The sequence below is a fragment of the Tupaia chinensis genome, unplaced genomic scaffold, assembly GCF_000334495.1.
Source record: "Tupaia chinensis unplaced genomic scaffold, TupChi_1.0 Scaffold000066_1, whole genome shotgun sequence".
Lineage (NCBI taxonomy): Eukaryota > Metazoa > Chordata > Mammalia > Scandentia > Tupaiidae > Tupaia > Tupaia belangeri.
In genome coordinates this window covers 9,404,246-9,420,184 of record NW_006159525.1, presented here as the reverse complement: position 1 = coordinate 9,420,184, position 15,939 = coordinate 9,404,246, and positions in this window count along the sequence as shown.

The following is a 15,939-nucleotide window of genomic DNA, read 5'->3' as shown; positions in this document are numbered from 1 at the left end:
TTAATGTGACTATGATCACTATGCCACATTCGAGTGACGCTAGGTATTTTTCTACCCATAAGGCAAGAAATACTATGAACACAAAAGTAGAACCTCTTTCTTTTGTTATATTCTCAATGGCTTGCATGATAAATATTAATTCATTGATATTAATGGAAAATTCATTTTTAAAGGTGACTTTGTTGTTCCTTTCAATTTGCCTCATACCAAGCATACTATTTGGTCTGCCTCATGAATGCACTAGTGACAATTGTCAGTGCACAGATTAGCACCTTCACTACACATGAACAAGGAATAACTGGGGAAAACTTGAGAAAAATTATATTTAAAAGTCTACAATAATTATTAATTTTTGACTAATGTGGTCAGACACAGAAGAGCTTGGTCAGATGTACAGAATCTATTAGTATTTTCCTCATTTCATCTATAATCACTGAAATATTTATATGCTTTTCTAGAGATAACTCATTCTTTTACTAAAAGTTTAATTCCTATAGCTTACTGGAAAAAAAACCCATGGTAGAATCACATACCCAAATTAGTAGATTTCTATAATTAATGACTCATTTTTATTCCATACTTTAAAAATTAAATACTAAAGTAATATATTTTCATCTTTCTTAAAGTGCTCTTTGTTTTATATTCCTTTAAAATTGTGGCAACATATACTCTCAATACATGTTTCCGAAGCACACTAAAGCTCCTCTAGGAAATCTTCACAGTTACTCCTGGCATTCTATCATTACTTACTTGAAGCCTGTCTTCCTTGTTAGACTATAAGCACCACCATGAAGTCAGAAAACAAAGTCAACTTGTTCATATATGTATCTCTGTTGTTGTTTAGGCTTCTGTAGATGCTAATTATTAATGAATCTTAGTTGAATAAATGAATATTAATAGAGGTTTAATTTGAGGACCAGCAGATGGTGTAATGGTTATGTTGCTGGACTCCCGTGTAGTTGACCCCGGTTTGAATTCTGGACCCAGAGGCTTAAAACTCATGCCAGGTACATGTGCATGTGTGCCCCAAATCCCAAAACTAGATTGGAGGAGAAGGTATTGTAGCATGGCCATCCCCATGCAGAGGGTGATTTCTCACTTTCTGACTCTGTTTTTCTCTGGAAAGCACATATACCCTAGAGCAAAATTCTCTCTAAAATAAATAAATAAATATTTAATTTAAAATATTTTATTTCTATTTATTTCTAAAGCTATTAAATTTATATTTGGGACTTAAGCAGAACTGTGTTAAAATTCATCACTGTATTTGTTAGGTTCTTACTCTGACTTTAGTGTTATTTCTGGCAATGGTAAGATAAGAGGTGATTGATTCATGGGGAAGATGATGGCCAGCATTGGTGATTTTCTGCAAAATATCTTTTGTTTTGTTTTGTTTTTAGAAGTTTTTGACATAAGGCGTGTGCACTTGCCAGAGAGAGAAAGAGACAGACATCCCCCTAGGGGGATGGCCATGCTGCAATCCCTTCTCTTCTGTTCTCCTGAGATCTTGGGCATGCATGCACACATGGACAGCTTGAGTTTGAAATGACCTGGTCTGGGATTCGAATCATGGTCGACTATGTGGGTGTCCAGTGACATAACAATTATACCATCTACTGGCCCTGTGAAAGATCTTTTGAAGTGCTATTCAACAGATGTGTTTTCATAACTCTATTAGTTAACATTTAGCCACAGGATCTATTATACCTTCCATCTGTCATATGAATATTATTTTTCATTAAGGAAATAACAAAGCAGTCTGTACATTGTTGTTGGTATAATTTTAACTTTGACAGCTGAGATAGTGTTAATTTTCGCATGCCAATTGCAATCCATCTTGTAGTTTTTTTATGAGAGATGTATATCTATTGTCTTTTTAGGAAACGCGTTTTTGAAAATAATAGTAAATAGATTTTTATGTAAAGCAATTTTGGCACTAAAATCAGTTTGTTGATGAATGACTTTAGGTTTGGAAATTTATGCTGGCATATTTTTATTGATTTAGTTTGTTTTAATCCAAAATTATTCTTGATGATCTTTTCACTAGATTTAGTCCTTTGATTGATTATCCATGACTTTGACTTTTGGTGTAAAAACATCACATGAGATTTTAGAAGGAATATGAAAAATAATCAGAGACATTTTTTTATATGACAGCTTCTGTAAGTGATAAATCTTAACATGAATATTTGCCAAGTTACCCCCCTGTCCAATGTGATCCCAAATGAGATAATGAATTTGTGCAAGGCATGTAACATTTTCTGTCCTGGTATTTCATTAATAGGCTTGGAATTCATTGACAGAGGCAGAATGCGCTATGGCATGTTGGTAAAAAGGACCACACTGGTGTACATGCAAGTGACCACATATACACAATATCTATATCTACATAGTGTTTTATGTGTATAAAATATACACACCATATATATAAACATATATTTAATTTATTATTACTGTATCATTACTAAGCAAATTAAGATTAACATAATAGACAATTAGTTAATATATACTTTTAATAGATTTTGGCTAGCAGCTTTTATACATGGTGATTTGCAATAAAATAAATACTAGGAATAAAATAATAGCCCTTTAGATGGTTATTCTATCATTTCTTTTTTCTTTCTTTTCTTTCTTTTGATCAAATGTGTTTATAAAGAAAGAAACTGCATGATGTTAAAATCTCATATCGGTTTTTGCCTTCCTTGTGCACTACAACTTACTATTTTTTATACAACTTTTTATATTAGTCTAGTAAATTAGTCAACTGAGTTTCACATAAGTGCAAACTCACTTGAAGATGCACAATCCAAGAGCACCTCAATGCATAATAAGTGTTTAATCAAATATGTTCTCATCAGACCTTTCTACCCATTTTGGATAAATTGTGTAGATGATGGAAATGAGCAATTAAGGCTTGAAAAAGAGGCAGGAGCTCATTAAAAAAATAAAGGTTCATCTTCAATGAAATGGCTTTTGTGGCAGCCCACTCTTACCCATAAGTGCAATGAACATTCAATTTTATTTTTAAATTGATCTCTCCATTTCATGACAGAGGACATACGTATGTATGAGATGTTTCTCTCTATTTCTTTACAGAGGAGATAAGTATGTATGGACTATTGATGGGCAGAAACAGTGTTAGCTTTGAAGGCAGGAAACCCAGCTGCATTCTGTTACCTACACACTCAGTCACCTTGCACAAATCTCATGATATGTCTGAGTTTGTTTCTTCATCTAAATAATAAGAAATATAACTCTGGCAACAATACCGTGATGTAGCTATTAAGAAAGATTTAGAAAAGGAGAAATTGTATAACCTTGCTGTTTGCTTTTAGGGAGTAATTCTGAAACTACTCTGCAGTGTTTTGATCACCTGGCAATGTGTAAAATAATTTATACACTGACAAATGTACAATAACTGCAATCTGTGAAGGATTTAGTTGTTATTGTTAACTATTTACAACACTAAAGCATCCCTGCTGCAGCTTAAAAGATACTGGGTATGGGGACAGTAGTTAGCGTAATGGCCATGTTGCTGGACTCCCATGTAGTTGACTGTGGTTCAAGTCCCAGACTCAGTGGCTTAAACTCATGCCAGGCGCATATGCATGTGTGCCCAAGATCCCAAGAAGAGAATGGAGGAGAAGAGATTGTGGTGTGGCCATCACCCCTGGGGGTGATTTCTCGCTTTCTGTCTCTCTGTCTCTCTCTGTCTTTTTGGTGAGTGCATGCGCCCTATAGTGAAAACCTCTCAAAAAAAAAAAAAAATACTGGGTATTAGTACAAATGAATGTGTTTTTTGAGGTTTTCACAGAGGCCTTTACTCAGCAGAAGTTTTTTCTAGACTTTTAGTTCCAAGTAAAGAGAAACACTTGTAGGAGGGTACATTAGAATCTTTTGTAATTTGGTATTTCTCCCAAATAGATTTTGCTTATTGCCTAGAATATAATTTATTCATATTTTGTTTTTTAAAAAATGGCCATTATAATTGTACATATCTTTAGGGGCAAAATGTGATTTTTCCATACAAGATAACAATGTGTAATGATTAAGTCAGAGAAGTTAGTATACTCACCATTTCAACCATTTGTCATTACGTTGTGTTGGGAAGATTAAACATGCCCCCCCCCTTTTTTTAGTTATTATGATATATACAGTAGGTTACTGTTAATATATTCTCCTTGCTACATTTTATAACACTAGAAATTATTCCTCTTATCTGTCTATAACTGATTCCATTAATCAGCAGCTTTCTATTCCCAACCCCCCCTTCTATTTCTTTCCAGTCTCTAGGAGTATACTTACCTCTATGAGTTCGTTTTTTAAATTTTTTACATTTGAGGAAGAATATGTGATATTTCTCTTTCTGTGCCTGGATAACACTTAACAGAATGTCCTCTAGGCACATTCATTTAATCTCAAATGACAGGAATTCATTCTTTTTAATTGCTGAAAAGTATTCTGTATGCGTGTGTGTGCCTGTGTGTGTGTGTGTGTGTGTGTGTGTGTGTGTGTGATTTTCTTTACCCACTTGTCTGTTGATGGACGCTTAGGTGATTCCATATTATGGCTATTATGAATTGGATTGCAGTAAACATTGGGGAGCAGATATCTATCTGATTTCCTTTCCTGTGGATTATATACCTACTCGTGGGATTACTAGATCATAAGGCTGTCCTATTTTTAATTTTCTGAGGTACTACCATACTATTTTCTATGATGCCTATGTTAATTTACATTTCTACCAACAGTGTAAAAGGATATCTCATTCTCTGCATCTTTGCCAGTAATTTGTTATTGTCTTTTTTCATAATAGTCATGTTAACTGGGGTGAAATATTTTACTGGGTTTTGATTTGCACCTCCCTATCAACTAGTGGTGCTGAGCATCGGATAACTGCTTTCTCTTGATAACCATTTATTCAGGTCATTTGTCCATTATATAATCAGGTTTTGTGGGTTTTGTTTTGTTTTATTTTGTTTTGTTTTTCCAGTTGCACAGTTGATTGAGTTCCTTGGATATTATGGTTATTATTTTCCTGTTAGATGTACAATTTGCAACTATTTTCCTCCATTCTGTGGGCTGTCTGTTCACTCTGTTGATGTTTTTGTTTTTGTTTTGTTTTTCTGGAGAATAATTTGGAGATTCCTCAAAAATCTACAAATAGAACTATCATATGATCCAGCAATCCCACTCCTTGGTACCTACCCAAAGGACAGAAGAATTCTTAATCGGAAAAAGGACCTGCACATCGATGTTATTGCGGCACTATGCAGAAGCTTTTTAATTTTATATAATGCCATTTGTCTATTTTTGGTCTTGTTGCCTGTGCTTTTGCAGTTTTATTCATCAAGTTTTTGGCCATACCAATGTTCTGAAGTGTTTCCTCTGTGTTGTCCTAGGAGCTTCATAGTTTCAGATTTTGTATTTAAATCTATTCTTTTTGAGTGGATTTTCATATATGGTGAGAGAGAGAGAGGTTTATTTTCATTCCCTTGCTGATGTCCAATATTTCCCTGCACCATTTTTTGAAGACACTGTCTTTCTCCCAATGGATGTTCCTGACTTCTTTGCTGAAAATCAACTAGGTGTGTATATGTGGATTTATTTCTGTGTTCTCTGTTCTGTTTCATTGGTCTATATACTTTTTTCCCCAGTACCATGCTGTTTTGGTTACCATAGATTTATAATATATTTTAAAATCTGATTGCATTATACCTCCAGCTCTATTGGTTTTGCTCAAGGTCATTTTGGCTACTTAGAATTTCGTGTGTGTGTGTGAATTTATATAGATCCTATGATTGTTTATTTCTGTGAAGACTTTCATTGCTCTATTGATAAATATTATATTGAATCACTTTTAGTAGGAGAAACATTTTAACAATATTAATTCTTCCAGTCCATGAACATGAGGTGTCTTTCCATTGTATGAGTATGCTGTCAATGTTTTCATCAGTGGTTTAAATTTTTCATTGAAGGGATCTTTCACCTTGTTTAAATTTATTTGTAGGTATTTCACTTTCTTCATAGATATTGTAAAAGGGATTGCTTTTAAACGTTTATTTTAACTATTTTTTTTTGGGGGGGGAGTGGTATAAAGACACTTCTGATTCCTTATAGGTAGATTCTGTATCCTGCAACGTTTTTGAATTTGCTTATCAGTTGTAAGAGTTGTTTTTGTGGAATGAGAGACAGAAAGCACTTCTAACAGTCTTGATGCTGCAATCCACCTCCAGCTTTAGCCAGACCCACATCATGGGCATAGACGCCCATCTCCTTTCATCATGTCTGATTTTATTTATTTGGTCCTTCTCTCTCTCTTTCTCTTTATCTTTTAAAGAGGTCTGTCAATTTCATTTATCTTTTTTTGGAAAAAATAATTTTTTGTTTAATCAATCTTTAGTATTCTTTTTTGCTCATCAGTTTATTTTTTTCTCTACTTTTTTTTCCATTTCTTTCCTGTAGCAAATTTTGAGACTTGTTTCTTCTCACTTTCATAGTTACTTTGAAATCTTTCTTTCTTTCTTTTCATTTATTTGTTTTTTGATGATAGCATTCATTGTTATAACCTTCCCTCCTAGAACTGCTTTTGCTGTATCCTAAAGATTTTGATACATTGTATTTTCATTGTCATCATAAATATGTGAATTTCCATCTGATTTCTTCTTTAACTCAGTGGACATTTCAGAGAATATTTAGTTTCCATATTTGTATAATTTCCATTCTTCTTCTTATAGATGATTTCTAATTTTATTGAGTTGTGGTCAGCAAAGATAGGTAATATCATTTCTATTTAAAAAAAATTTTGAGATTTGCTTTGTATTCTGACATTTGGGTCTGTCTTTGACATGGTCTGAATGCTTATGAAAATAATGTATATTTTATAGCTTCAAGTGAAAGATTCTGAGGAGGAAATTTTCAAGTTTCATTAAAGCCTGTAATTTATATTAGAAGTGCATTAGTTTTCGATAGCTACTATAAAAAGTTACCACAAACGTAATAGCTATAAAGCGCACTATTTGTTCCTTTACAATTTTGAAGGATGGAAATCTGATATGATTCTCATGAGGCTAAAATATTGACAGGGCTTCCTCTTTCTAGAAGCTCTAGGGGAGACTTCTGATTAATTTCTCGTCTCAGATAATAAGTCTGTGCTTTCCTTAGCTCATGGCCACATGACTTTAATCTTTGCTCTATTTTCGCATCTCTTTATCCCTCCTTTGACCTTGTTGCCTCACTCTTGATAGGATCTTGTGATTACATTTTGAATCCACCCTGATAATCTTTCAATCACTAGGTCTTTAACTTAATCACATCAGTAAAGCTCTCTTTGCAACATAAAGTACCATTTACAACAGCTTTGAGGTCATTATTCAATCTGCCATAAAAAAGTATCCACAAAGAAGTTCTGTAATTTTTAAAACATATAACCAAACTTGGGTTAGATTTTTTTCTTTCATATTTTAGGCATTTTGGGGAGTCCTTGAAAAGAAAACTGTAGTACCTAGGACAATCTATTCATTGCCTGGACAAATGTTACATTAATTTATTACAAAGACTACGTTTCATCTAAACATAACTGCTTCATGTGATAATACAGAAATGTTGCTGCAGATCCTATTGACATCTAGAACAAAATTCTCAGAGCCAAGAGGTGGCCTGGTGGTTAAGGCTCTGGACTCCCTCATGGATCACCGTGGTTCAAGTCTTGTACCACCTGGTGGCTTCCTCCTTTACCTTCCCTCCCTCTCTCTGTCTCTCTCTGGTCAAATTAAAAATAAAATAAAATAAGTAAAATAATTCTTTAAAAAAATTCTCAGGCACACAGGGCTGATACATGAGCAAAGATGCTGTCACAAAGATGCGTGAACAAAAATGGTCACACTTTCACCATTTTCTGTCCTGACGTTCTCAATATTTACTGTCCTTTTGTCTCACCAAGCTTCAGGAGTTTAATTCTGTGGCCATATGAAGAAACAGAAGTTTTAAAATTACTCTAGCCATCAAATAATTCATCAGTCTTACTACACATTTATACATAAGCACAACTATATGTTTGCATGTGTAAAGGATGCGTATGTGTCCAGGGCCTTATAGAAAAGAATGATAACTTTGTTGCCTAGAATGGATTTTCTTTTTGGTGACAAAAATGTGTATTTAGAATTGGCCAGCTGGACTCAGTTTAGATGATTCTGATTTTGTCAGCAATATCCAAAGCATCATAATTAGGAGTCAGTCACACACAGCCATTCTTCTTTCTTTCAGGCCTGATTAGGGTGTTGACCTTGGCCACATCATTATCATAGAGCTTCTTCATTGCCTGCTTGGTCTGGTGCTTATTGGCCTTGACATCTACAATGAACACAAGTGTGTTGCCTTCTCTCTTCTTCATGGCAGACTCAGAGGTCCCAGAGAACTTGATGACAGCCTAGTGATCAAACTTTTCTCTCCTGAGGTGCTCTTCCTAGGATATTTGGGCTGCCTTTGGCACTTTAGTGGGTGAGTTGTGAATCTTCTCATTTTTTTGTGTGTCTGTGGATGCCCTTCAGCACTGTCTTCTTGGTCTTCAAAACTTTGGCTTCAGCTTTGGAGGGCAGGAGCTTCCTTCTTTGCTTTTGGTGCTATTTTTAAATTTAAATACTGATTTCAGTTATAAGAGAACTTATTGATAATTTGTATTTAAAAATAATCTAGTACTAAATCCATTTCTATAAGTATTTTTATTTATTTTAGGATTTGATAGTTAGTTAATGTGATTTCATCTTCTTATTTGGTGTTTATTTATCCATGCTTAATTTGTACAAATACATTGCAGCCAAGAGTATAGATGTATCTGTGAGTAAAGAAGTCATAATTAATTTCCACATGGATCTTGTGTCCTAGTTTGAAAGACAGAAAAACAAATAAACCTAAATAAAGTATAACCAAATAAGTGTCTCTATATACATATGCCTATGTGGATAAAAGTCACATTATTAAAATGTTTTTGCCATATATTTTTAGGTAAAGAAAAAAAGTTTAAGTTGCTGGAATTACTACGCATTAAAGCATAAAGGCACTGAAATTCAGCACATAATTCCTGTTTTTCATCAAAAAGCATGAGACTAGACTTTGTTGTAAACATCTGTTCTCGAGAAACACCTGCCTTAACTTTTGGCTTCATTTCTAATGCTTCCATTTTAAAAAGAAGGCAGCTGGCAAAAAAGTAGAAACCTTACTAATCATCAAAAGACATTTTGAAATAGTGAAAATGATATAGCTTCTTTTTTTTAAACTTAGCAAATATTACATAATATGCCTAGTAAATATATATATTAAAATAATGTAATAAATGAATAATTTCTGGTTCAGATGAAAAAAAGTAACTAGAGAACGTGTTTTCACGTGTTTTCATTTCTCTGTGTCTGCTTCTTAGAAGTGCTATGAAGGCTAATTGAGATAATGCATGAATAGAGTTTTTCATTGTGCCTTAAATAGACTAAGGGCCTAACAAATGTTAACTACAGAAGTAATTACTAGACACCATCTTTTTAAAACTTTTTCAGATAGGATTAGAAAAGAACATTTTTTTAGTCCATTTATCTCCTCTTCACCACATTTTCAGTTCATGTGACCGTACCTAACTGAGGCAAGGTTTTTGACTGCCAGAGAGCAAAACTGCCCTCTGCCTTGCACTGATTTTTCTCGAAATCCCACAGAAAGAGTGCTTGTTTGTTGGGTGTCTTCACCTCAAAGTACCTGGGGAAAGTATTTCAACTTGATTCAGAGCAATTTATTTGAATTAGGACTATAGAATTGTGTATCAATGAATGATGGCAAGAAGCTCAAGATTCCTCAAGAGGACTGAGCTGTGGCTGTTCATATGCTCAGAGGAAATGTTTTGATGGTTTAACTACTTTAAAAAAGATGTACAGCATAAATCATGTTACTATAGTAGACATCTTTGTATCAGCTATGGGAAAATTGTGACTAGGCCATGTGCAGTGCCTCCCATTTTGACTCTTCATCTAAACTTCAAGCTCTTCTGTAGTATTTAATCCATAATCTTCTGCCATTAGCTGCCTATTATCCTCCCTTCTAGAGAACCAACTGATAAAGTGTTGTAATTATTCATCATCACACTCATGTTAGAATTCACACATTTGTAAATAAAATGAAAAAGAGAGTTCTTCGACTCTGGATTCCAAGAGGATACAACTATACACTTATATTGTACTCAATTTTCTCTCTCTTTCTTTTTCCCAAAAAACTAAATACAATATTTAGGAATTTACATATGATTTACAGTATTTTATAAAATAAATTTTATGTATTAAAATGTATAGTTTCATATTTTACATTATCTTCTAATGTTACATTAGAAAATCTAATTAAATATGATGTGTGGTGTCAAGGAAGTCTTAATATCTTCTGTGTGTGTGTGTGTGTGTGTGGGTGTGTGTGTGTGTGTGTGTGTGTGTGTGTGGTTTCAGGCAAGGTCTCACTGTATCTTAAGCCTCCTGCTTCAGCCCTCTTGAGTGGTTAGGACTATGGGCACATGCCACCTTGCCCAGCTTTATTTTTTGGAGAGGTTTTTGCTATAGGGTGCGTGCGCTTGCCAGATAGAGAGAGAAAGAGAGACAGAAAGTGAGAAATCACCCCCCAGCGGAATGGCCACACCGTAATCCCTTCTCCTCCATTCTCCTCTCAGGGTCTTGGGCATGCACGCACAAGTTCCCAGCGTGAGTTTAAGCCACTGGGTCCGGGACTCGAACCGTGGTTGACTACATGGGAGTCCAGCGACATAGCCATTATGCCAACTGCTGGCTCCCCCAGCTTTTTCTTTAGGCTGGATCGAACATTGAACCCAACATCTCATACATCCCCAGCCTGCCAAGCAGCAGCACTCAGCATGTGTACTTCTAACTGAGCTGCTTCTTGGAGCTTTAGATTAATCACGTGTAAAATGAGGAAATTCAGCCATGTGAACTTGAAGGATCCTCACACTGAATGTTCTCTAACAGAATGATCCTTAAAGATTTATAAACTTTATATGGCTATTCAGCAATCTGCATATCTAATAGATAGACTAAAACAAAAATCTGTCCTTTTTTTTTTTTTGAGAGAGATTTTTGCTCTAGGGAACATGCACTCACTGGAGAGACAGAGAGACAGAAAGAAAGTGAGAAATCACCCCTTGGGGGGTATGACCACGTTGCAATCCCTTATCCTCTACTCTCCTCTTGGAGTTTTGGGCATACCCCGCACACACGTCCAACATGAGATTCAGGCCTCTGTATCTAGGACTCAAACTGCAGTTAGCCACATGGGAGTACAGTGATGTAATCATTATACCATCTGCTGGTCCCCAAAACGTTTTTCTTTTTTTTGGAGAGGTTTTTGCTATAGGGTGCGTGCGCTTGCCAGAAAGACAGAGAGAAAGAAAGGAGTGAGAAATCTGCTGGTCCCCCCAAAATATTTTTAAAAATATTTATTCTTCATATTTAATTGTCGTACATGTCAGTAGCACACAATATAGATTTTTTAAAAGCATGCGTTATCTTACCATTAAATCAAGGATGTTATCATATACATCTTTTCCTTCAGAGAATTGTACATTCTTATATCTGTCATATACTTCCTCCCTAAGACCCTTTCACTCAACCCCTGCTGTCCACCTCCTTCCCTATAGTGTACGATATTCACACTTGTATTCCCCACCATTATATCTTCGGGTATTTCCATTTCTATCGTAGAGTGTAGACATTTGGTGTATACTGAGCGGGACATATAGTGTTTGTCTTTCATAGTCTGGCTTACTTCACTTAGCATTAAATCTATATTCACCCACTTTGCATCAAATAACAAGGTCTCATTATTTCTTACGCCTGAGTAATATTCCATAGTGTTCATATGCCACGTTTTTTCAATCTAGTCATCTGTTCTTGGACAGTTGATTTGATTCCATGTCTTCTTAAAGTTTTTTCATGGATTCCTTGGGATTTTCTATGTACATAATCATGTCCTCTGTGAATAGGGACAATTTCATTTCTAACTTTCCTATTTGAATGTCTTTTATTTTGCTCTCTTGTCCGATTGTATTAGCTAGGACTTCTGGTACTACATTGATAAAGAGTGGAGAAAGTGGGCAGCCTTACTTTGTTACAATTTTTAGAGGGAAAGCTTCAGCTTTTACTCATTCAGTGTGATACTAGATATGGGTTTTCATATATGGGTTTTATTGTTTTGAGAAATGTCCCTTCTATACTTACTTTGCTAAGAGCTTTAATCATCAAGCAATGTTGTATCTTATCAAATGCTTTTCTGCATCAATTAATATAATCATATGGTGTTTCTCTTTCTTTTTGTTAATGTGATGTATTACATTTATTGTTATGCATATGTTGAACCATCCTTGCATCCCATCCCTGGGATATAGCCTACCTGGTTATGGTGTATAATCTTTTCAATATGCTGTTAGATTCGGTTTGTTAGTATCTTGTTGAAAATTTTTGCATCTATATCTACCAGGAATATTGGCCTGTACTTTTTTTTATTATATCCTTATCTGGTTTCAGTATTAATATGACAGAGTCATCATAGAATGAATTTGGGAGGGTTCTTTCCTTTTGGATCTTTTGCAATAGTGGGGTAGGGCTGGAATTAACTCTTTTAAAGTTTTGTTGAATTCAGAAGTGAAGCCATCAGGACATGGGCTTTTCCTTGTTGGGAGACTATTACTGTTTTGATCTTGTTGTTTGTCATTGGTCTTTTTAGGCTTTCTAGTTCTTCCTGATTCAGTCTTTGAATGTTCTATGGATCCATGAATTTCTCTATTTCATCTAGGTTCTCTAGTTTGTTGCCATAAAGTTGCAGGTAATATTCTTTTATGAATTTTTAACTTTCTGTGACATCTGTTGTAATTGCCTCATGTGATTATGGACTTTATTTATTTGATTCTTTTCTCTGCTTTTCTTGGTTAGTCCAGTTAATGGTTTGCCAATTTTGTTTATGTTTGCAAAGAACTATCCTTTGATTATTTTTTGTATTTTTGAAACTTCCTCTTTATTTATTAATGCTGTGATCTTAATTATTTCCTTACTTGTATTGGGACTGGGAACTTTTCAGCGTTGTTTTTCCAGTTTCTTGAGATGCATTGCTAGATTGTTTGTTGCCATCTTTCCATTTTTTTCTTGTGACCACTAATTGCTTTACACTTTCTTCTTAGGACTGCTTTTGCTGTGCCTCATAGATTCTGGTACATTGTGTCTCAATTGTCCTTTGTCTCAATATTTTTTTTTTTTCATTTCAGTCTTAATTTTTCAGGAATAGACCATTTAGTTTCCATTTATTTGTGCATTTTTGGAACTTATTTCTGTTGTTGATTTCAAGTTCAATTCCATCAGATTGGATGGAATATAGCACTAGCTATAGTTTATATAGTTTTATATTTGTAGAGACTTGTTTGTGTCCTATTATGTGGTCAGTCTTTGAAAATACTCCACATGAGGCTGAAATAAATCTGCATTTAGTAGTTGTTAGGTGACATATTCTATGACTATCTGTCAGGTGCATTTGGCTTAGGGTATCATTTAGCTTCTGTGTTTCTTTATTTTCTGTGTAGATGACCTATCCAGTGGTGACAGTGGGGTGTTGAATCTGTTAATTAATGTGCTGCAGTTTAATCTCTCTCTTTAGCTCTCGAAGTCTTTCTTTCACCTATTTTGGTGCAGAGACATTTATAATCATTACGTCTTCTTGGTGAATTGATCCTTTCAGTAATAAAATGTCGTTCTCTTTCTTTTTAAAGTTTTTACTTTAAAGTCTATTTGTGTCAGATATCATTATTGCAACCCAAGCCTTTTTTTAGTTTCTGTTTGCATGAAGTGCACTTTTTTAGTCCTTGACTTTCAATCCATGTATGCCTTTACTGATAAGGTGTGTTTCTTGTGCATGGCATATAGAAGGCTCCTGGTTTTTATGTTTGTTTAGTTTTTCTTTTTTTTCTTTTGAGAATTTAATAAACTGGCATTCAGTGTCATAACTGATATTTGTGAAATTATTTCTGCCATTTGTTGGTAATTTTCTTAGTTGTTTTGTTTTCTCTGATTTCTATTTGTTTCCTTTGAATTTTCCTAATAAAGTATTCTCTTCCGTATTTCTTGAAGATTTGGTCTATTTTTGGTAAATTCTTTCAGTTTTTGTTTTATCTGAGAATTATTTTATTTCTTCCCATTCAAAAGATTATCTCACTGGGTATACTGTTCTTGGTTAAAATTTTTTTGTTCTTTCAGAGTTTTAAATATGTCTTCCTGTTTTTTTTCTTGCTTCATTGTTTCAAATTAGAGATTTGATGTTAGCCTGATAAGATAACTTTTAAAAGTAACTTGCCATTTATCTCTTGCCAGTTTAAGAATATTGACAGAAAGTGGAAGAATATGGAATATTTACTGCTGAGTGAAGCAAGCCAAGCTATGAAGGCAAAACATTGTATGTACTCACTTAATATATACCGAGTGTCTGCACTCTACGACTGAAACTGATTGACTAAAAGATATACAAGAGATGGGAGTGAATGCCAGATGTGGGGTGTGTGGAGGAGTGGGGCCTAGGGAAGGACATTTGGAGGAGGGATACAGAGGCAGAGCATTGACAGGATGGGGACATGTGGTGTTACTATATATATATATATATATAAAATAAGAAAAAGAATATTGAATTTTTCTTTGATTTTTACCTATCTAGTTTTGATGTGTTTTGGGGAGGATATTCTTATGTTGATTCTATTTGGTATTCTTTATATTTCCTGATCCTGGATGTTTGAATGTTTCTCTAGATTTGTATCTTTCAGTAATTATTTATCAGGATAGTTTTTTTATGCCTTTATCAGATTCTTCACCTTCTCAAATACCCATTGTTCAGATATATGTCGTTTAGTATTTATTATATGTTGTTCTCATTTTTTTGGGTAATTTTTTCATTCTTTTTGGTAGTTGTTGACTAAGAGGATTTGTCTTCTAGTTCAGAAATTCTGTCATCTGGATAGCCTAATTTGTTAATACTTTTTAGGGAGGTTTTCATTTCTTGTTTTGTAGTCTTCATCTCTAGAAATCATTTGATTGCTTCTTAGGGTATCTATTCTTTTTTTATTTTATTTTATTTTTTGGGGGGAGAGGTTTTCACTATAGGGCGCGTGCGCTTGCCGGACAGACAGAGAGAGACATAGAGACAGAAAGTGAGAAATCACCCCTCAGGTGGGATGGTCACGCTGCAATCCCTTCTCCTCCATTCTCCTCTCAGGATCTTGGGCACACACGCACAGGCGCCCGGCGTGAGTTTTAAGCCACTGGGTCTGGGACGCAAACCGTGGTCGACTACATGGGAGTCCAGTGACATAGCTATTACGCTAACTGCTGGTTTCCAGGATATCTATTTTTTAATGAAAATCCTCCTTCAAGTGGTAGAATGATTGCATTGTTTCTTGAAATTGGTTGTCTGTTTTCTCTTGCATCTCATTAAGCTAAGTTATGATGCATATTGTAGAATTCTTTTCTGACATTTTTGTGATGTCTAGTGTTTTATACATTGTGGTGATGAATTATTGTGTTCCATGGGGAGAGAGAATTTTCCAAGTTTTCTCATATTTCTTGGTTCTGCTTTGATATTTAAGCATCTGGTGAGATGTTCATTTCTTCCTCTTTTTTAAATTTATTTATTTTTTTAAGTAGGTTTCCATAGCTGTTTCCTACAGTATGTGCTGGCTCTTTGTCATTTTCTATTCTTCTGTGGGAGGGAAAGCTAGAATCCACACTAGGAGTTTTGAGGTTTGGATTTAAAGAGGGAAGTTTCTCTCCTTTAATTTCTCCCAAGGAGGAGGATAGGAAATAATTTCTCTGGACTCCTACTATCTTCAGGTGGGTGTATACTCCCTCAGCCTCTCTGATCCTGAATTGGCTAAGG